The 22965-nt window shown below is 34.6% G+C and overlaps 1 protein-coding gene and 1 long non-coding RNA gene across 15 annotated transcripts in view; one reads left to right on the forward strand and one right to left on the reverse strand.

Annotated features, from left to right (window-relative positions):
* LOC116152099 (uncharacterized) overlaps positions 1-22120 on the forward strand; it is a 38052-nt gene extending 15932 nt beyond the window's left edge. The window contains exons 2-4 of the long non-coding RNA XR_004135678.2: positions 7886-7941; positions 14055-14170; positions 20828-22120. This is a non-coding gene — a long non-coding RNA (uncharacterized LOC116152099). The remainder of the gene's footprint in view (positions 1-7885; positions 7942-14054; positions 14171-20827) is intronic.
* MCTP1 (multiple C2 and transmembrane domain containing 1) overlaps positions 1-22965 on the reverse strand; it is a 481548-nt gene that overhangs the window by 397372 nt on the left and 61211 nt on the right. The window lies entirely within an intron of this gene.

The following is a 22965-nucleotide window of genomic DNA, read 5'->3' on the forward strand; positions in this document are numbered from 1 at the left end:
TCTGTTGCTTCCACATCTCTGCATGTGGTGCTAGCATACCCTCAGCTGCCCTACCAAAAACTTAGGAATGATCTTTAATTCCTATCTTTTTATCCTAGCTCCCACCCAATCCAGTAACAAGTCTGCTCAGTTCTGTCCTCAGGATATAGCCTGGAGCTGACATCTTCTCCTATATCTGTTGCTAAGGCCCTGACCCAAACCATAACTCTCTCTCACCTACACTGCTGCAAAGCCTCTCATCTGGTTACCTTGCTTCCACTATAGCTGTCCCACCATCAAATTTTACTGCAGCTGCCAAAATGATCTAAGAATGAAGATAAAATTATATCACACTTCTGCTTAAAACCTTCTGGTGGCTCTCCATCATACAAAGTATAAAACCCAAACTCCCTCCCATGGCCTCTAAGACCTTATATGATCCCTCCTCTGCAAACCTCTCCAAGCTCATCGTCCAATTGCTCTCTGTCTCACTCTACTCTAGCTGCATTAGCTCAGATTCTTTTAACACCCCAAGCTCATTCCTGCCTCTAGGACTTTGCATTTGCTATTCCTTTTACATATTTACCTCCCCCTGACCTTATCAATGCTTTATTCACTTCACTCAGGTTCCTTTGCTCAAAAGTTAGTTCATAAAGAGGACATCCACAATTATATAAACTGGTACTTACTATTCACATTCAGTATCCCCACTCCCGCTTTACTTTATAGCAATTATCACACATCTTGACATTGTATTATATATATATATATACACACATACATACACACACACACACACACACACACACACGCAGTCCTCACTTTGTACAGTTCCAATATAAGTGGGATTCAGTTACCGTGGTTTAGTTAAAAACACCAGTCCAACAACACAACACAACACAGTTCAAACTTCAGTTACTATGATAGGTTAACCATTAGTTGCATAAAAGCACAAATTTTGCTGCCAGCCTTTCAGTTCACAAACCACTACATAAAAAATAGATGTGCATCGTGATCAGTGACTAATCACATCGCTTCTTTTTATGTCTGTTAGTGATTGGTCACTGTGTATCTGCTGTTCAGTCCATTCACAGATAGCAAAGAATGTACTTTTGATGCTTCCCTGTCTCCCATTGCTTAAACTCATGTGACATTTTACAAAAATGAGTAACAGAGAGAACTGGCCAACAAAGATGAAAATGTATTAAAGAAACAAAAAATAATAACGTTGGAAGTGAAATAGGAATCAAATATAAACAAAGTTATAGAAGAAATATATGACCATGGGAATGTTGACACCGCCACCATTCGAGAAACTCTAGACAGGCAGCTAGAAGAGCTCAGTGAAGAACAGCTATTGACATAAATGTGAAAAGTGGTTGTGATGGAAAGGGTGAAGATGTCCCAGAAGTCACACTTGCCATAAACTTCCCCTTGAAGTCATTCTCAGAGATATTTTATGACATTGAAGGCACAAAGGATGAAACACTGGAAGCTGATCCCAACTTAGAAAAGAGTATTACAATCTGTGAAGATAAAAGCTGCTCCCTCTGTCTCAAGGGTTACACAATGAGAAGAGGGACACAAGCACTGTACAAAATATTCTTGACACATTTTTTCAGAAAATAAAACACTTTGATTCTGAATGTTTCCAGTGCTTGCAAGATTGCAGGGGTACAAGATCGACTCACAGAAATCCATCACATTTCTAACAATGAGTCTGCAGAAACTGAAATTAAAACCGTAATACTATCTGGAATCACTTCAAAACAAATTAAATACTTAAGTGTAAAAATAGTAAAACATATATGGGATCTTATGTCAAAAACTGCAAAATGCTGATGAAATAAAACAAAGACAAATAAATGGAAAGACACCTTGCTCATGAGTTGGAAAACTAAACATACTAAAGATGTTAATTGTCTCCAATAGGATATATAGGTTTAATGGAATTCCTATCAAAATCCCATCTTTGTTGACATAGACAAGTTTACCTTAAAATTTATATGGAAAAGCACAGGCCCTAGAATAGCTTAAAAAAAAAACTTTATAAAGAAGAATAAAATGGAGAGAAAAATCGCTCTACTTCAGAATTAGGTTTACTATATTGCTACAACAATCAAGTGGTGGGGGAACAGGCAATAGATCAATGGGAGAGAACAGAGAACCCAGAAAGAGACCCACAAAATACAATAACTGATTTTTTTAAAAAATGCAAATAAAATTCAGTGGAAGAAGGATAGCCATTAAAAAAAAAAAACCAACAGTGCTAGAGCAATAGGACATCTTAAAGCAAAAAAAGGGGGAAAAATGAACCTGATCTAAGGCTTACACATCTTACACAAAAATTTACTCAAAATGGATCACAGACTTAAATGTAAAATGTAAAAACATAGAGCCTTTAGAAAAATATTAGAAACAAACAATGGATAAAACTCTTTGGGATCTAAGGCTAAGCAAATAGTTCTCAGATGACACCAAAACCACGATCCATAAATAGAAAAATTAATAAAATGGACTTCAGCAGAATTAAAACTGTTTCTCTGTGAAAGACCTGTATAACAGGATGAAGAGACAAGCTGTGGATAGGAGAAAATATTTGCAAGCTTCATATCTAATAAAGAACTAGTATATAGAATATATGAAGAGTTCTGAAAACTGAACAGGAAAGAAACAAACAGAAAATGGACAAAAGACATAAAGAGGTATTTTATCAAAACAGGTATGCAGATGGCAAATAAGCACATGAAAAGAGGTCCAGCATCCATAAGGAAATAAAGTAAAACCGCAATGAAATGTCACTACAAACCTGTAAGAATAGATAAAATAAAAAACAGTGACAACAAAAGTTGATGAAGATATTGAGAAACTGGGTCACTCATACTCTGTTGCTGGGAATGTAAAATGGTACAGACCCTCTGGAAATAGTTTGACAGTTTCTTTAAACTAAACGTACTGTTACCATCTTACCCAGCAATTGTGCTCTTGGACAATTTATGTCAGAGAAATGAAATTTATGTTCACACAAAAACATGTACATTGATATTCGTGACAGCTTTCTAATATCCAAAGACTGAAATAACCTTCAAAGGGAAGGAACCACTGGTAGGTGTGAAATTTAGATAAATTTCAAGGAATTATGTTAGGTAAAAAATTCTAGTCTCAAAAGTTACATACTATACGATTACATCTTTATTATGTTCTTGAAATGGCAAAATTATAGAGATGGAGGATGTATTAGTGGCTTGCAGGGGTTAGGGATGGAGGAGATGCCTGTGGTTACATAAGGGCCCTGTGGGTATAGGACTGTTCTGAATCTGACAGTGGTGGTGGGTATACAAAACAACACGTCGGATAAAATTGCCTAAAATTAAACACACACACGTGGAGGGGAGGGGAGAAATCAATAAAACTGGGAAATCTGAATGAGATCAGTGGATTATATCAATATCAATATCCTGGTAGTAACAATGTACTCTAATTTAACAAGATGTTACCAATGGGGAAAACTGAATAAAAGGTACATGGGATCTTTCCATACCACTTCTTAAAACTGCATGTGAAATCTATAATTATCTCAAAAAGTTTCACCTGAACAAACAGACTGTACACAGTCTCATACAGCATTGTTTATATATGAGTCTCAGACTAGGAATAACCCAAATGTTCATCAACAGGTGAGTGGAGAAACAACTTATAGTACAGCAATAAAAAGAAATCCTACTCACAAATAAAAATGGACAAACTGTGTATACATGCAACACCACAGATAATCTCACAGACATTTTTCTGAATGAAATAAGTCAGCATTTCATTTATATGAAGTTCTAGAACAAAATAATCTATGGTGACAAAAATTAGATCTGTGGCTCCCCAGGTGAAAGGCAGGAGTGGGAGTGATTGCAAAGGAACATGAGAGGACTTTCCAGTATGATGAAAATAATTTATATCTTGATTAGGGTAGTGGTTACATGGTATACACATTTGTCAAAACCCATCAAATTGTACTCTTAAAATCTATACTTTTTATTGTACGTAAATTATACCTCAGTAAGTTTAAAAAAAAAAATAAGTATCTGCGTGGTTGTAGGACAAAAAAGAAAAGGAAGCCAGGGTATTGAGAACGGAGGCGAAGAACTGTTTGTGGAGGTACTGTGCAGGTATCGTTCATGCTGGTCTGACGGCCTTGAAGGGCAGGGTACACCAGCCAAGGAAACAGAAAATGTGCATTATTTACAACAGTCAAGACATGGAAACAATCTAAGTGCCCATCAGTGGATGAATGGATAAAGAAAATGTAGTACACACACATACACCCACACACACACTGGAATATTATTCAGGCATAAAAAGAAAGAAATCCTGCCTTTTGCAACAACATGAATGGATCCTGGGGGCATTATGCTAACTGAAATAAGTCAGCAGAGAATGATAAATACTGTATGGTCTCATATGTGGAATCTAAAAACTTCACTCATAGAAACAGAAATTAGAATGGTGGTTGCCAGGGGCTGAGGGTTGGGAGAAACGGGAAGATGTTGGTATAACGGTCCAAACTCTCCATTATAAGATGAGTAAGTTTTGGGGATCTAATGTACAGTGTGATAACTATAGTTAACGATACTGTACTGTATACTTGAAAAACGCTTTAGGAGTCGAGCTTTAATGTTCTCACCAAAACAGCAGCAGCAACAAAATGGCAATTATGTGAGGTAAAGGATACATTAACTGATCTTATTGTGGTAAACATCTTACAATATATATGTATATCAAATTAGCATATGGTACACCTGAAAATTACACAATGTTATATGTCAATTATATCTCACTAAAGCTAGTGGGAAGAAAAGAAAGTCTTGAAATAAGTGAGAGAAAAAGCCTCTTCTCCATTACAACACCTTTCGACACTACAGGGTGTGTGGGGAATAAAAACTCTAAAGCTTTACACTTCAGTAAAATACTGTTGATGGTGATATAATTTGCACAGGCTATAATTTGAATTTTCCAGAGATGTGTAATTAGTGTTATGCTTAAGGTTTAAATAAACAAACTTGTCAGTTCAGGAACACACCTAACTTATCATGCCCTCCCCTGACTATGCCCTTTTTATTATTGAGCACTTTCAGAGAATCAGCAAATAGACTGGGAGATTAAATGACATGGAAAAATATTGATTGGTGGCTTTAATATTCATGCTTGGCAGGAGAGACATATACGCAAAGAGACTGAGGTATATTCCAGAGAAAAGTAAGCTTAGAAGATGAAGCTATCAGTCTTTTCTTAATGGCCTTCAACTGCTTCAATTTTGCTGTGTTTTTAAGCAGCAGAATGTGTTTCTAACATAAGCACTCCAGCAGCACACTACAGCCTGGAAAGGAAATCTGAAAAGGATACAAACAGCTCTCCACCATTTATGTCTTTCTGGAATCATCACTGAATTCTGATGCGCAGACATTTAGAATCTCCAGTTAACCTACATAGAAGTCAATTCTAAGAAATTGTGTCATTATCTTAATTTTTTAAAAAGAGAGAAAAAGATGTCTGAGGTGCTGAATATAAAAACAGCATTCAATTATTGTAGAGTTGGTTATCTAATTTAGAGAATCAGTTTTTCTCTATAAAAAGCAAAAAATACACTTAAAAACACCAATCTATGTATTTTTTCTGCTGAATCTCTTCTTTTAGACACATATTCTACAGACATTGATTTTTTAATTTCCTCCCATGCAAAACGGGGAGCAGATCTACAAAGTGTTAATGTTTGATATGAAACCCAGAAAAGAGTTGTACTGTTGAAATCTGAAATACATGTCACTTACTAGCTGCCTGCTTCCCAGTTTCCTTTCTGGAAAAACAGATAAAAATAATTCCTTCCCTTTCTTCCTGACAAGACTGTTTGGAAAATCAAATCAATGAATGAACACACCTAAAACACAAGGCATATTTCATATCTTAAGTACTGTGTAAATGCTATTTGATGTATATTTGAGAAGTAACTTGGCAGAACAGATATATTTACTAAATGGATAGTTGAGAAAGTTTGAGAATTAACTTTTTTTTTTGACAATATGAGCAACCAAAAATAAATAAAACTCCTCTGTGAGACTACAATTCTAAAATCTTCAAAATTCCAATAGATTTGAAAACAAGCTTATATATTTGGTCTTACAGAAAATGCTAATGGTGTGAAACCAGCATGAGTCAAACACAAATGGAAGTTTTGTACAGCAAAATAACTCACAGCTAATTGTGAATTCTTACAACCTTATTATAAGTTCCTTGATTTGAAGGTCAAGGTACCTAATAGACAGAAATAAATACGAATTGTTAAACAAATGTTCTCTATTCTTTTCATTTTACTTTTCATAAAGAAAACATAAAATCTGTTCATCTGATATATCAAAATATGCCAAGGAACACTATTCAAATATCTGTACAGAGGGGTCACATTAAAAATTTGATGTTTGGACTAAAATCTAAGCAGAATAAAACTTTTTTTTTTTAAGAAGAAACTACTAAATACCCTTAGGTTTCAGACAGAAGGTTTAATGATGCTCATGAGAATATAAGAGTATACACCAATCTACCTTTTATCACATGTGAATCTGAAAAGGAAACTATTAATCTGAGAACCCATCTACCAGTCTTCATCATTTCACCCCAAGAAGAAATGTTTTTATTTTCTATCATCACACCTTATTTGTCTCACGCCTCCCAGTTATGAGTCCCTATGAGTTGCTTTCCTTTGTTTCATTTTTCCAAACATGTTACAGGTGCATTTATTACAGTGAGTAATTTGTCTTCCCTGCCTAGTGAATAAAAAAATTTTCCTATGCTAAGATTTTAGAGAGATTTATGCTTTGAGAATCAAACTTCAAGGAGCTATGGTAAAGATGCAGGTCTTCATTTTCTAGGCAAATTCCAAACTTTAAAATCAATTTTTTTTTGTTGTTCAATCTTACTTCCCACTTGCTGAGACAGCTGGTTCCTATGCAACAAGTCAGAATCCTATCTATACAGCCAATATTCCAAAAACTAGATACGCTTAAAATTTCCACTTTTTTTCCTATGGCAAAATTTTCCCTATCACGCATACCCTGCTGCTACCCAAAACTGTGCACAGAGAGAGGATGCCCAGGGAATGAAAAAAGCTTTTCACATTAGCCCAAGCAAAGTAATTGAAAATATAAATTTAGTAAAACAGACATATGTTTTTGGTTGGTGAGTCTTCTCCAATGTGTGATAAATCATGTATGTATAACCACATTCATAACATAATACATTAAAAATTTGACTTTTTGTTGCTTTATGAAACTGAGAATATATTTATAAACTGAGAATAGAATTCAGACTATTTCCATTTTTTCCTGGCTTCCAGGAAGCTGAGGGTCAAATAAATCAGCTGCTCGTGACATAACTATATTAAACTTTTTCTCAACCAATTTGCTTCCTTTTCATCCCCAAGTTCCAGAGTACTGTCTAGTAGAAATTCATTAGTTTTATTATGCAAATGTTATTTATCATAACCTTTTCCAAATCTCTTTTAGGGAACTGATAGGGTACAATGAAAGTGTAAATATGTATACATACATGTGTATATGTATATATAAAAAGGTAAAGATTAAGATGGTAAGTTTTCATTTTTGAAAAAATTAACTGAAGTTGACAAATGTTTTTATATGTCTTGAAAAAGAATTTAAAACCATATTCCATAAAATAAAGTAGATTTTATTTTAGCTTACATATTTTTCACTATCAGGGCTCCTGGAAGGCGTCAGAGGCCTTTACTTCACAGAGTATTAAAGGATTTAAGAGCACAATGGCTGTTTGCATCAATACTGAAGCTAAGATTTATCAAAGCCTATTATGGTTTCAATGATATTTTCTTCTTATTTTCCCTTATCAGCGGAAATATCTTGGGAATGGATTTATATTTGCTGGTGAGATCCTCTGACACTCAAGGTAAGCTATGTGAGAAACAACTAGAAAATAAGGTATTATCAAATGTGAAGCATGCAGCGTTTCACCTGTTGTGTAAGTGGATTTACCTTGAGTCTTTGAAGGAGTCATTCTTCTTCCTCAAAACTTTACAAAAATTTCTACCCTAATAAATACTAGTGAGCAACAAGAAAAAAATTTTGCTCTACTAAACTCAATATATATAAAAAATCATGTTAAGCATGATTAAAGTTTAATATCTGAAGATATTTGTGAGCAAATAAATAATCAAAGTAATTAATCAAAAAATGAAAGGCAAACATCATGCACTTTTAATCATCTTGAAGGCTTTTTTGACTTCTAACCACAGCTGCCGTATTTTAGAGTCTATAAGGCTATTTATTATTAATATCTTTTATATTTGCATAACATTTTTCTGTTTACAAGGAATTTTCATTCATGGATGACCTCACTCAAGCCTCATCATCCTGGGGGAACAGATTATATTTACATTAAAAGCACTGGCTAAAGTTAACAAATAAACCAAATACACATAATTAAATCAAGCTGATTAAGACTACAAGACAAGTATTTTAAAAGCTTTGCCAACCCAAGACAATTTGCACTTTATCATCACAAGCTCATGGCAAAGTTTATTAAGTATATTTGTACAGAGCATGTCCTCCAACCAATGTTCTCAAAAATAACTGTGAGCCACTAATACAGACACTCAAGGAGGATACAGGCAGACAGAGAATAAAAGATCAGCCAAAGTGAGGTCAGCGCCTCCTGTGTCAAGGACTCCCTGAACACCACCCCAATCTGTATTCCTTGTTATAGATGTGCCAGGGTGGGAGGAGGGGTCTTTACCTGGGGAGTCCTCTACCTGAACCTTGGCTGCATTTCCATTTCAGACTGATATCAGTCGCCAGTAGCCCTGGCTTCCAGGAAGCTGAGGGTCAAATAAATCATTTGCTCATGACCTAACTATTTTAGCCTCTTTTTGAACAAATTTGCTTCCTTTTCTTCCCCAAATTCTACAGTATTATCTAGTAGAAATTCTTTGGTTTTATTATTCAAATGTTACTTATCGTAACCTTTTTCAAATTTCAGTATTTAAGTAGGTAAATGTACATAACTGCAAGAAAAAAATTCAGTCTTTTATCAGTTGAAGCCCAGGTGCACAGGAATGCATTTGCTTATCGTAGTTCAAGATAATAATAAGATAGATTTTAATTTATGTAATCCAGACAAGAATGCTATGAGGTAGGTACTATTATCATACGCACTTTAAGCATGGGGAAACTATGAAACAGATTAAGAACTGTCACTTAAGATCACACACCTATTAAGTAGCCAAGGTGAGATTCAAACCCAGGCAGTTTGATTACCTACAACTTATCCTACCCACTCCACTGCCTTGAGAGTTATCCACCATTGTGAACAGAACTGCAAACTGTGTGAAGTCAAGGGCAGGGCAGGGCTTATCTTATGATCAGGTGGTGGTACCCACAGGCATGACTTGAGGGAAAAGCAAGAAAGATATCCTTTAAAATACTTGCCTCACTGACTTTCCACCACTAGGAATTTCCTTCTTAAGATTTCTTTTTAAAAAATCTCCTATTCAAAGCAGGTGTTCAGGAATAGCTACTCACTACTCAACACCTTAGTTTTCATGGAGATAACAATGACACCCATAAGAAAGAAAATAAACCTCCACGTCCAGGGTCTTGCCTAGACCTGAACCCTCCAAGAGGAAAAAGCAACCAAAATAGCCTGTTCCACATTTGGGTCAGGGAACACGGCAAGAGGTGGATGGCAAGGAAAGGAATTTTCCAAACACACAGACTAGCACCCACAGAAACAGAGACCTGGCCATGGGGGTGGTCTTTGATCAAATGAGGCCAGGTGGAGGGAAGGGGAAGAAAAACCTTGTAAGGTTTTAAAATTGGTGGGGCAGAGACCTTGGCAGTAATAAACTGATGGAAAGCTTTCAGAGAAGGTTCAAAATAGAAAGGCAGGTTGGTTAGTTTGGCACAAGCAAGAGAAGTAGGGGGTGGAGTGTGGCCAGGCCTACAAGACCTTGAATCCCCAAACTTAGAGATGTCAGGCAACCAAAGTGCAGAAGGTGGCACTGAGAACACCCTAATTCACAACATGTCCTAGAATACACTCCAGGGATACAGAATGATCAACGAAAAGAGAAGAGGTTCTTGCCTATGACATTTTCAGGAAAGATTCCGGACACAGCATCCTCAGAGAATCTCAAGTTCTGCCACAGAGGCGACTTGATTAGAGGTGACAATTTTCATAAACATCTGCTTTCCTTTTCCCACCACCCACAGAAGCTCAGAGGGGGTGCGAAAATAAAAATCAACTCTTCAGGAAGAGTGAGATAATATTTTGTAACTATTTCTAAAAGAATAAAGAGAGAGAAACTATTGTGACAGAAGATAAGAGAAAAATACAAAGCAGGAGATATTCAGCAATTGTAGGGCATATAGGAAATGGAGCTCCCTGGGCAGTGTTCTCATAGAAAAGGGTTGTGCGGGTAACCTAGATTTTTCTTAAAGGAAAGAGAGAAATAAAGGATGCACATAAAATCAGAGAAGGAGAGGAAGGAGCATAAAAGGTTTTAGAAGCAGACAGTACTTTAAGTACGAATTTGACAGGCAGACACTATAAAAAGTATAGGTTTGAATCCCAAATGCCCAGTTAAGAGTGCTGGAGCTCTCTGAAATCAACAACACGGTGAAGAGTGGGCATAAAATGACTAAGCTAAAAAGTAAATCATAATTTTGGACCCAGATTTCAATGGTAGCAGTACAGCTCTTGGTGGGAAAAATTACTTTATTTATATATAGAAGTTAGAGTCCTATATGAGTTAGTTCCCAAAGTATTAAAGATCTGAGAAGATGAGTATGCTAGCTGTAAGATCACATTCTGAATATGTTCATTTATTTCCTTTATTTGTGATTCCCTCACCTTTTTGAAATCTACACTGGGCCAAATACAGACCACTGAGCTCAGTGTACTGACTCATTCCTGAATATATCCATTGCTACTAAGTGTCAAATTTTCAGATGCCTGATAAAATACATAACTTGGGAACCTGAATATATTTTGCATCGAGCTCCCTAAGTCTGTGCTGAACAAACGCAGAGAGAGACAGCTTATTCAAGATGAAAACAAAAGTAACTCACATCTATTCCTTATGTTAGAAAATAACAGACTGAGAAATTTGGGTTACATTTTTATAATAAAATAATCCTCTTTTACATAGTCCTAAGAATTTTTCCTACCTACTTCTTCTTAAATTATATTTCAACAACAATAACAACAGCGGTTATCATTTCACTGTTTATACTGTGCCAAGCATGCAGATATTGAAGTTAATCCTCGCCAATCTTTTAAGGTAACTGTCTTAAGGAACTTCCCCAAGAATACACAGAGCTGGAAAGTGGCAGAACTGAAGTTTGAACACAGATCTGTCTGAAGCCAACATCCTTAACCACCAGACCCCTAAGCTCAGCACTGCTGGCTGAGAATACAATAATGGACAAGTTATGATTCGATCTTCGAAGTGTCCAATGGCTGGTGAACAAGTAGAGGCAAAAGAATAGTTGTAATTCGTAAGTGTAAAAAGGAGTTCTATAAGAACACACAGACTGAGCACTAACAGCCTGAGCATGAACAGTGAGGGCAGGTATGTCTCCACTGGACCACAGAATGAGGAGCCAGGTGGAGAAGCACCATGGAGAGCTGGGGGTGAAAAGTATCTAGCCAGGAGGAGAGCCAATTACCAGCCAACTGAATTCATTCTAAACATAATTGGAATGAATCATTGGATGATATCACCAATGAGGAGGATTCTACTTTTAATGGTCACTTTTCCAAATAGCCCAAGGCCTCCATTATTCTTGAGCTATGTTCAGTTTTATTAAGCCTGTTTTATCCATTCCATTCAATTTTTTTGTATTAAGACTATCAAACCAGAGGAACTTCAATAAAGACTCTCAGATTGATATTAGTTATTGATTACTGACTTGTTTTGGGCACTCTAGATAATCGGGTAGCTGACCATTATATATTTCAGAGCAGTTTTCCCAAGTTCACTAGTAAGAAAATTATTAATTCAAATCCAAAGCTTCACTTCAAATATATTGCTTTTCTTTCCTCCCCCTTATCTCAGGGGCTATATTTTGTTAGTGAGGAAATTAAACTGTGCAGGAACAGTTTTTTTCACAAAGCCCACTTTTAAAATTTCATACTCTGCTAATATCAGTAAGATTAGATCCACAGAAATTAATTTAGAAGCATCTAACAAAACATAGAAGGTGTATAACCTATAAGAGAGCAATCTGACTACTCAGTGTTTACTCTATAGAAATCCCCACACAAGTGAGTACAGTGATACCTGCACAGGGAGGTTTGGTCCAGTGTACATCATGGTAAAAGCAAAAGCTGGATGCAACATAAATGATCACCCATTAGGCAACAGTTAAACAGGGATTTTGTGTAGCAGGTAAAAACAATGAGGTAAATCTTTATGGACTCACACTGTAAGATCTACAAGACATGTTAATGAAAATAATCAAGCTGTGGAATATGCGTGGTAAGACACTAATTGTATAGTAGAAACATCACACACTCACACCCAGTCATGCATGTATTTATGTAGGGATTTATCTCTGTCTCAATCTAACTGTAAGGTGTGTGTGTGTGTGTGTATATACACACACACACACACACACACATATACATACATATATATATAATGCATAGTAATTGGGGTTGAGGAAAGTATTTAAAAGAGACTTTATCTGCCCCCATTCATTTCCTTGATTGCTATAAAAATAATTTCTCCATTACTTGTACAATTAAAAATAAAACAAAGTTTTTATAATTTTTAAATAAAGAAAAAACAAAATATACTTTTGATTTATCATAAATTAATCTACTGTATTCCATTTTAACAGAAGTTAAAAAAAGTTAACCAGACTGTAATTTTTTGAGATTTCCCCCTTCTTAAAAAAAACAAACTTTTGCATTTTGCCAACGTATGTGTCCCAGGTTCATGTCCTGATAGAAATTCAGTTTTAGGGGTCTCCAAGCCTGGCTGAGAGCTCAGTGGGAGCAGGACACACAATCTTCCTTCACTGAGCACCACAGAATGGGTGTCTAGTGAACATAAAGGACAAAGGAATGAACCAACCAATGAATAAATTACAACATCAGTAAATATTATACTCCTATTTCCCAGCATTGGTCAGGATTGAAAAACTGGCACTTGGCAGAGAGGCATTAAAGAGCATTCAAGAAAAAACTAAAATCCATTTTTTTCTGGGCAACACTACTGTATTCATCTTGTTAATAGTGCTAAGTATTGAGTCTCCAGAAGAAAATTAAGATTTATATAGGAGACTTTTTTCTCTCTCTCTCTAGCCCTGGATATTAAGTTGTTAATTCTTCTGTCAGGGTTTTGTTTTATTTTTTAACACAAGCAGTATTTAATTAACATAAAATGTCTTTTTAGCTATAGCTTCTAAATCCTCATTAACCACTAAGTTATCAAGCCATGAAAAGACATTGAGGAACTTTTAAATGCATGTTAGTAAGTAAAAGAAGCCAATATGAAAAGGCTACATACTGTATGATTCTAACTATATGCTATTCCAGAAAAGGCAAAACTATGGAGACAGTGACTGCCAGGAGTTGGAAGGGATGAACATGTGGAGCACAGAGGATTTCTAGGGCAGCAGAAATACTCTGTGTATTATAATGATGGATACATGTCATTATGCATATGTCCAAACCCACAGAATGTACACAGCCAAGCAAGAACTCTACCATAAACCATGGACTTTGAGAGATTATGATGTGTCAATGTAGGTTCGTCAAGCTTAACAAATGTACCACTCTGGTCAGGGATGCTGAGAATGGAAGAAGCTATGCACAGGCATAGTAGGGAGTACAGGTATCTCCTGCTTTTTGAAAGTTTGCCTGTATACCATTTTGCTTTTCTGAAAGACCTACATTAGTACTTGTTTTCATTGACTAGAAGAAATCCAAAGAGGATTTTTGCTTTTATGAAAAAAGGTAAAAAGCAAATATAGCACTCAGCCTTTGTTTTCCAGCGAGGTGTTACAAAGGCAGCTTGCACCCTGAGCAGCAAGAATGGCACTTCCAAGCTCCTTCCCTGGGAACTACTCAGCATCTCAACACCAAGCCATCATAGCTTTGAATTTTACCTGTGAGTATCCATGTATTGTATGTTGATTTATTTTGTGAATCAGTTAAAAAGATGTGTCCTAATGTAATTGCTTCTTTGCTTTAGGACATTTCGGCTTACAAAGGGTTTCATGGCAACACTCTACTTCCAGATAGTGGGGGAAACCTGTATATGGAAAATCTCTATACCTTCCACTCAGATTTGCTATGAACCTCAAACTGTTCTTTAAAAAAAGGGACAAAATGGAATAAAATGAAAATGAAGTGTTCCTCCTTACCATCTACTCCAATTTCAATTTCCAGAAACTGAATAGGAAGTTTCTTAATTACTGTTATTTTTTCCCTAACTTTTCTGATAGTTGAAGATTGCTATTTTGTGTTCTAGCATCTGGAATCAGGATAAAAACTTTGCTTCATATTTCTAACATTGCTTTCTAGGTAAACCATTTATTTTCAAATTTTCTTTTATCCTTGGAGGAATGGGATTTCTCTTAGAAAGTATTCAAATTATTTTCTCCTAGAGTTTTTTTTTTTTTTTCTTTTTTCTTACTTGATTTACAGACTGGAGTCTTTCAAAATTAAGAATTAACCTTTCTTAAGCCTGAAGAAATTTTCTTCTACTATTTGATTATTCCCTTTGCTTCACTGCCCCTTTTCTCGGCTTTGGAAATCCTGGGCTAATAATGTTCAGTTAGCACCAATTCTGACCAGATAGCTTCCATTTGATCAGTCTACGCCTATGCTATCACTGGTTAAATATCTTGAATGGTACCTCCAATTAGATTTATCCCTTGGGTCCTTAAAGACTTTCGCTCTCATGTTTTGCATTTCTGTGCAATGTTTCTATAATGGATTGAATTGTGGCCCCCAAAAGGTATGTCCGTCTCAAACCTCAGAATATAACCTTATTTGGCAAAAGCATCTTTGAAGATGTAAATTAAAGTAAGGATCTCTAAATGAGACCAAATGGATTTAGGGTGAGCCCTAAATTCAATGACAAGTCCTTAGAAGAGGAGAGAAACAGACACACCGGCACACGGGGAAGGCCATATGAAGATGGAGACAGAGATTGGAATGATGGATCTACAAGCCAGGAAACACCACACATTGTCAGCAGCCACCAGAAGCTAGGAGAGAACATAGAACAGATTGTCCCTCAGAGCCTCCAGAGGGAACCAACATTGCTGATACTTTGATTTCATCTTTCTGGCCTCCAGAACTCTGAGAATATAAATTCTGTTGTTTTAGCACCAAGTTGTGGTAATTTGATAAGGCAGTCCTAGGAAATTAATACAGTTTCCTTCACTTCATTTTTCAGATTTTTACTTTATTTTCAACCACAAGCATCTTGTGATTTAGCCAAATCAAATTTTATTGCAGTTTATTACTAGATATTTAACTTCCCATATTATTTTCTTAATTTTGATAGCTCATTCTATCATATTATTTTTGGCTTAATTTATGGATGTAAAACACTTGAGTCTTCTGAAGAAATTAATTTTAAAATTTTAATTTCTATTTTCTTCCCTAAATGATTTTTTTTTTTTTTTGGTCTGGAATCATCATTGTTGGTTCATCTTTGTCCACTTTGCTGGGTTTCCTCAAGTATCTGGTAATATTTTGCATCCATTTATGTTTATGAATCACAGACTATACTTGTTAGTATAAATAACAGGCTTAAATGTCTTCTATGGCTGTATGAGTCTGTTTTCCCAGCTTGCCTCCCCTTTATGCATGTGTGTGCATGTCCAACACATGTGTGCGTATGTCCAACACGTGTGTGTGTATGTTGGGGCAAAGGGAAGCTGACACGTGTACTGAGGCTGCCATCTTGAAATAGAAGTCTGTATCAACTAATTCATATTATATTATTTTAATTCCTCTAATAAATTTCTGTAGATTAGGGATATCTGTTGTTATTGACATCTCCTATAGAAATTATTATAAATGAACATTTTAAAATTAGTTGTATAAGTTAATTGGTGAGTTAGTAAGTAAACGAGTGAATGAAAGAAAGCCAGCAAAACAAAGTTAAAAGCTAACCTGCTCAAATGAAAGATAACCTCAGTGCTTTCAGCCTTTGAAAAGTGGCAGAAGTGAATTGTGATTTAATATACTTGCAAGTAAAAATCATTAGTCTTCAGCTCTCAACTAATATGCCATTCTAACGAAAAATTCATTTCATTGGATGAGATAATGCACAATCTCTTTTCTACTACAGGATATTCAATATTTATCATTTTAGATCTTTTATGTTCAGGGCACATTTTCATTAGATTTTTGCAGTTGCATCGATTACTAACTATGCAGACAGATGTGCATCAATTTGTACTTTGAAAATGTATTCCTACTTATGCAAATTCACTGTCTGAGTTTTGTGCTCAAAAATCAATACCAAAACAGGTTATATGGAAAGATCTGTGGGGATTATGATCTTAGTGCCTTGAATTCAAGATTGAATATTTTCCAAATTGAAAAAGCCTGCCTAATACTGACTCAGAGTCAATTTCTTCCATTCTCTTACGACTTACATCCCTACAGGCCAGTAGTGGAAAAAGGGAAAGGATCAGCTTTGTTGAGTGGAGGCATTTAAGCTGGTCTTAGAGAATATGAGAATATTCACCAGGTAGAAGAAAAAAGAAGGGGCATTCCAGGCAGAGGAAGCAAAGAAACCCTCAATCAACTAGGCTTAAAAGGGAACATTTTCACCATGATAAAGGGTATCTATGAGAAACCCATAGCCAGCATCATACTTAATGGTGAAATAGTGAATACTTTCATCTAAGATTAGGAACAAGTAAGGATGTCTTCTTCACTTCTATTCAACATTGCACTGGAGAGTCTTTCCAGAATAATTAACAAGAAAATAAAAAGCATCCAGATTGGAAAGGAAGAAGTAAAACTATCTCAATGTGCAAATGACATGATCTTAAATATAGAATTTCTAAGAAACTCACCACAAACTATTAACTAGTAAGTTTGGCAAGCTTCCAGCATACAAAATTAATATAATAAAAATCAATTGCAAATACAGTAGCAATGAGCAAACTGAAAATAAAATTAATAAAACAATTCCACTTACAAGAGCATCAAAAAGAATAAAACACTTAGGAATAAAATTTACAAAGTAAGTACAAAATTATAACCTGAAAACTATAAAACACTGTCAAAAGAAATTAAGAAGACCTAAATAAATAGAAAGATATCCCATATTCATGCATCAGAAGATTTAATATTGTTAACATGGCAATATCTCCCATTGATCTATAGATTCCATACCATTTCTATGGGAATCCCAGTTAGTTTCTTTCCAAAAATTGACAGATTAATCCTAAAATTCATACGGAAATTCTAATAAGAATACCGAAAACAATTTTGAAAAAAGAGAAACTTGAAGTACTTGCACTTCATAATTTCAAAATTTTTCTACAAAGATACAGTAATCTCTATCACAAAAGATAGTGTGATACTATTACAAAGACAAAAATAAAGAAAAATGGAATATAGTTGAGTCTAGAGGTAATCCCTCACATTTATGGTCAGTTAATTTTTAACAAGGGTAGCAAAGAAAGTTGATGAGGAAAATATCGTCTATTCAATAAATGGAGCTGGTACACCTAGATATGCATATACAAAACAATGAAATTGTACCCCTACCTCACATCATATACAACAAATAACTCAAAATGGATCAAATACCTAAATTTAAGAATTAAAACCATAAAACTCTTAGAAGAAAACATAGGTGTAAATCTTCGTGACCTCAGATTAGGAATGGTTTCCTAGATAGAATATTAAACACACAAGCAATGAAAGAAAAAATAATTGTACTTCATCAAACTCAAAATCTTTTGTTTCAAAAGATACTATCAAGAAAGTGAAAAAATAACTCACAGAATAGGAAATAATACTTAAAAATCATATGTTTGATAAGGAACTTGTGTCCAGAATAAACAAAAAGAATTTTACAGCTCAATAATAAAAACTATATAATAGTGTCTTGTCCTATGTTTAAGTCTTTAAGCCACTTAGAGTTTACTTTTGTGTTTGATGTGAGGGAGTATTCTAACTTCATTGATTTACATGCAGCTGTCCAGTTTTCCCAGCAACATTTGCTGAAGAGACTGTCTTTACTCATCTTTATGTTCTTGCCTCCTTTGTCAAAAATTAATTGACCAAAGGTCTAGGTTTATTCCTGGGCTCTCTATTCTGTTCCATTGATCCACATGTCTATTTTTGTACCAATACCATGCTGTTTTGATTACTGCAGCTCTGTAGTATTGTCTAACGTCTGGAAGGGTTATTCCTACAGCTTCATTCTTTTCCTCCAATATTGCTTTGGCAATTCTGGGTCTTTTGTGATTCCATATATATTTTAGGATTATTTGTTCTAGTTCTGTGAAAAATGTCCTGGGTAATTTGATAGGGATCACATTAAATCTGTAGATTGCTTTGGGTAGTATGGCCATTTTAACAATATTAATTCTTCCAATCCAAGAACATGGGATATCTTTCCATTTCTTTAAGTCATTTTTAATTTCCTTAGTCAATGTTTTGTAGTTTTCCACATGTAAGTCTTTCACTTACACATAAGACAAGACACTATAAACCTCTTAGAAGAAAACATAGGCAAAATATTATCTGACATAAATCTTAGCAATGTTCTCCTAGGGCAGTCTACCCAGGGAATAGAAATAAAAGCAAAAATAAACAAATGAAACCTAATTCAACTTATAAGCTTTTACAAAGCAAAGGAAACCATAAGCAAAACAAAAAGACAACCTACGGAATGGGAGAAAATATTTGCAAAAGATGAGATTAACAAGGGCTTAATTTCCAGAATATATAAACAGCTCATACAACTTAATAACATAAAAACAAACAACCCAATCCAAAAGTGGGCAGAAGACCTTAACAAGCAATTTGCCAATGAGGACATAACAAATGGCCAGTACTACTCTGCCATAAAAAAGAATAAAATAATGCCATTTGCAGCATCATGGATGGACCTAGAGATTGTCATTCTAAGTGAAGTAAGCCAGAAAGAGAAAGAAAAATACCATATGCTATCACTTATATGTGGACTCTAAAAAAAAAAGACAAATGAACTTATTTACAAAACAATAACAGACTCACAGACATAGGAAAAAAAACTTATGGTTACCAGAGAGGGAAGGAATAAATTGGGAGTTGAAGATTTGCAGATACTAAGTATTATATATTAAATAAACAAGTTTATACTGTATAGCACAGGGAACTATATTCACTATCTTGTAGTAATCAATAATGAAAAAAATTTTGAAAATGAATATATGTATGTATATGTATGACTGAAATATTATGCTGTACACCAGAAAGTGACCCAACATTGTAAACTGACTATACTTCAATTTTTAAAAAACTAAGTAATAAAAAGACAAATGAGCCAATTAAAAATAGGTAAAAGATCTGAATAGATATTTTTCTAAAGAAGATATACAAATGACCAATAAGCACATGAAAAGATGCTCAATATCATTACTCATCAGGGAAATGCAAATCAAAATCTCAATGAGATGCCATTTCACCCCGACTAAGATGGCTACAATTAAGAAGACATATAGTAACAAGTGTTAGCAATGATGTAGAGAAATTGGAATCCTCATATACTACCAGTGAGAATGCAACATAGTGCATCCACTTTGGGAAATAGTCTGGGAATCCCTTGAAAGTTTAAGCATACAGTTACCATATGACCTAGCAATTCCACTTCCAATTATATACAAGAGAAATGAAAATGTAAGTGCAAATGAACACAAATGGTTTAGGAACATAATTCATAGCAGCTAATGCCCATTAATTAATGAATAAATAAAATGTGGTATAGTCATACAATGGATTATTATTGGGTAACAAAAATAAATGAAGTTCTGATACATTATAAAACATGGATGAACCTTGAAAATGTCAGGTTTAGTGAAAGAAGCAAGACACAAGAGACTACACATTGTATAATTCCATTTATATGAAATGTTCAGAACAGAAAAGTTTTACTGACAGAATGTAGATTAATGGTTGCCTAGGACTCAGGAAGTTGGAAGAAAATAGTAAGTGAGTGGTAATGGGTTTGGGATTTCTTTTGGAGGTGATAATGTTCCCAAGTTGATTGTGATAATATCTGGGCAACTTTATGAGTATAATAAAACCATTGATTAATACACTTAAAATGGGTGAATTTTATAGTATATGAATTATATCTCAATGAAGCTGTTATAAGAAAAGAGATTTTTAAACATCCATGACCAATCAGAATCATAGAATTACACACATAAGAGGACATTTATATGCTTCATTTTATAGATTATTTTTGAGAAGACATTTGGAGAGATTTGCATTAGGTCACAGAATCTAAAGAGTAACTACACTTACAATTTAATTATTTCATTTATTAAATATTGATAAATATGCAATTTCAGACATTTGTTAATCACTATTACTTTTGCCATAACTCATGAACATCACTGCCTTACAAGGATATCCAATTAATTCTTATGAGTTAACATGACCAAAACGGAAATTTTATTTTCCCAATTCCCTTTCATTATTCCAACTTTAGCTAACAGCATCTTCCTAGTGTGTAAGTCAAAATACTATCAGGAAAAATTTTGACTCTTGTCTATTTCTCTTTTCTCCTTCCCAGGTCAATCAGCCATCAAACTCCAGCTATATTACTCAGAAATCCATTCTCGCCATGATGTTCCCAATGCAGTTCGTTGTCTCTCAACCATCAATAGCCTGGCAAGAAATATCTCTATGAGCTTGGCCCCTTCTTCCCTGTCTGTCACCTTTATCCTTCTACTGTCATCAGCCACTGTCCTTAAAGATTATTCCTCTCCTCAAAAGCCTTCAGAGAATCCCCATAATTAACAGAACGAAGTCCAGATTCCTCAGCACAGCCTTCAACCACTTCCATGGTTGGGTCTCAATGTACCCTTTGAGGTTCCCCCTAAGAATGGATTATTTGACATTTCCAAACATATGTAAGACTTACCAATGGCTACACCTTAACTCATGTTAGGCGACCTCACCACAAAACTACATCTGGAATACTCCTACCGTGTCCTAATTATCTTTCAAAGTCCTGTTTAAACATTACTCCCTCTAGGAAGCTCCTTTTACTATCACCTCTACTCCAAAACCTCAGTCAAACTTTATGCTACATTCTTAATAAATCTATTTCGTTTTACCTCTTTTATCCAATATACCCACACGTACACATATTACAATCAACAAATACAGGTATTTCCCCCATTAAATTACAATATCCCATTTTTTTATTGCACACACCTCCTAGTATATAAATGCTGCACAAATATTTACCTAATTGTGGCATCACCAAGTAAAAAGTATTTAAATTTAAAAATAAAAAGTGTAATACTGATAGGTAGCAGCATATAATATTATACAATACTAAACTGACTTTCGGCCAAAACAAAGTGTACTTTTCACCTTTCCTGCCAGATACAATGCCTAGTGTTATAAAAACAAATTATAAGGAAATAAACACATTTAAATAGAAATTCTTAAGGTTAAATTATGGTTAATAAAACAATTAAGCTTTTCATTTCTTTTTATTATAGCACACACATAAAGATGTAGCCATCTTTGTTCTATGTTTAGATCCTCATATTATCAGAATGAACTCTATAAAGCAATACACAAAGGTAAGGGAGTAGGTTGAGGGTGAAGGAAACCCAGTATGATGCTGTTTTTATTTAAAATTCCTAGCTGTGACCTTCAGCTACAATCAGTAGGATGACAAAGAAGCCTGACTCCCTCTGTTCAATTTTCCTCAGTGATTTGCAACTCCTGACTTGTGTGCTGAGGGCTATTTTCTAGACCTGCTACAGACCCTATAAATGTGAATTTAAATTTTTTTATTTTTGTCACTTTGTTACTGCAAAAAACTAAGGATTTTTTAAAAGAATAAAATGAGGTCAGAGAAAAAAAATAGTTGCAGTAAGTCAACTTCTCCCTTTGCCAAAAGAGCACAAGAAAATATCTTAGTAGTAGATGAAAATGAGAGACCATAGTATATCAAACTGGAACATCCTGTCCTGTAAATGCTTGACTCTCAAATGTAAATAAATTCAGTGTAGACTAGTTTGAAGAGGGGAAGGACTAATGGCCATTAGTTTGAGGCCATTTAGAGAATCAAAACCCTCTGCTGTATTAATTATATTAGAAAGTATTACCATAAAAAATGGAAAAAACTCTTCAAGTGTGTTAATTTTCTCACCAAGAAATACAAATCTATGAATTTCTGAGATATTACAGGCATTAATTCCATTTACTTTAAATCGATGATCATTTGAATTATTTATACTAATAACTTCACCACCAGAGAAAAACTCTCCAATGAAGAAATTCACATTAGATTATCTATTGCAAATTTCACAGCAGAGTTTTCTTTGAATTACATGGAGTTAATTGGTTTAGGGTTACCTTTATTTTTAGAGTTTTTTAGCAGAGAAATAATGTTATTTATCATTTTGTCTACTTCCCAAATAACATATGATCTATAAAAAAACAACAAATGACATTGCTATATAATAACTTTCTCTTTGTATAATAATTTGTAAGCCTTCACATGGAAAACTAACCTCATTTTCCTACTAAAAAGAAATCTAAACATACCTAAACTTATCCTACATAAATTTCTCTCAATGCAACATAAATAACTAGGATATCTGTTCTGTAATGGAAAGAGATTTTCTTGAGTGCATAATTAATTCTCTCAACAAAGGATTATCTCAGAACACTCAGTAAAACTAAAGT

This window comes from Camelus dromedarius, chromosome 3 (genome assembly GCF_036321535.1).
Source record: "Camelus dromedarius isolate mCamDro1 chromosome 3, mCamDro1.pat, whole genome shotgun sequence".
Classification (NCBI taxonomy): Eukaryota; Metazoa; Chordata; class Mammalia; order Artiodactyla; family Camelidae; genus Camelus; species Camelus dromedarius.